Below are 1321 nucleotides of genomic sequence, written 5' to 3' on the forward strand. Positions count from 1 at the left end.
TGCACATAAGCCTCAACTCCTACAATTCAGATTTTTCATTCGAAGATTGACCTGCACCCCCATGAGTTTGTTGTTGAAGTTAGAGTTGTTTTCTAGGTGCATATTGCGGTTGTTGAAAACCAGGAGAGTTGAATTGCTTTGCTGCATACTGCTGATAAGGCTGTTGCATCGCACTCTGATTTTTGCTCCAACTGAAGTTAGGATGATTCCAGTTGTCAGGATGATAAGTGTCTGGAACTAATTTCTGCGATCTATGAAAGTTGCTCACAAACTGAGCTGATTCACTAGATATAGCACATTGCTCCGTCGCATGCGAACCTGCACACAGCTCATAAACACTGGTTATCTGATTAACACCATAGTTAGCCAGAGAATCGATCTTCATAGACAACGCCTTTAGCTGAGCAGCTGTAGCTGTATCCACTTTAAAAAATCCTTCTACCTTACCCTGTGGCAATCTCTGGATTGGATACTAATATTCATTAGCAACCATCAGTTCAATTAGACCATAAGCTTCCTCATAGCTCTTTGCCCATAATGCTCCACCTGATGTTGCATCAAGCATGGGTCTAGACTATGCTCCCAAACTATTGTAAAAATAATTGATGATCATCCAATCAGGCATTCCATGATGAGGACACTTCCTAAGCATCTCCTTGTAACGCTCCCAAGATTCACATAGAGTTTCTCCCGATTTATGCATAAATTGAGTAAGAGCATTCCTGAGTGCAGCTATCTTCGCCATAGGGAAGAATTTAGTAAGAAACTTATGAGCAAGATCCTCCCAAGTAGTGATAGAACCAGCTGGTAGAGAGTGTAACCAGCTCTTAATCTTGTCCCTCAGAGAGAATAGGAAAAGCCTCAGCTTAACAGCATCTTCAGAAATATTGTTGAATTTGAAAGTGGCAGATCTCAATGAGATCTTGATCTCAAAGATATTAGCTGTGATGGCTGGCCTGACAATGCTAGATTGAATGTCATTGATCTTTGGTTGAGAATAATCCATCAACGCTTTCGTTGCTGCCGCTTGATCTCCCATTGTAATGATTACCTGAAACATAAACAAGTAAACCGTGAAAGTAAAAGAATCTGAGTCAGTAAACTTTAACGACCACTGATGTCAAGCACATAAACTAAAAATTAACACTGAGTCCCCAGCAGCGGTGCCAAAAACTTGTTAGGACGAAAATACGTGCTAAAATTACACGCAAGTATACGTGTACGCAAGTAATATAGAATTCTTTCTAGTTTGTTCCCACAGAGACTATCTTAGGTTAACTTCAATTTATGCACTTATGCAACAATGGTATGGTTATTATTC

The 1321-nt window shown here is 40.0% G+C and overlaps 1 non-coding gene across 1 annotated transcript; it reads left to right on the forward strand.

Annotated features, from left to right (window-relative positions):
• The first annotated feature begins 623 nt into the window (after positions 1-623).
• Positions 624-730, forward strand: LOC141663044 (small nucleolar RNA R71). The gene has a single exon (XR_012551131.1). It is a non-coding gene; the product is annotated as a small nucleolar RNA R71 (small nucleolar RNA).
• The last annotated feature ends 591 nt before the right edge of the window (positions 731-1321 follow it).

The sequence above is a fragment of the Apium graveolens genome, chromosome 5 (genome assembly GCF_009905375.1).
Source record: "Apium graveolens cultivar Ventura chromosome 5, ASM990537v1, whole genome shotgun sequence".
Classification (NCBI taxonomy): domain Eukaryota; kingdom Viridiplantae; phylum Streptophyta; class Magnoliopsida; order Apiales; family Apiaceae; genus Apium; species Apium graveolens.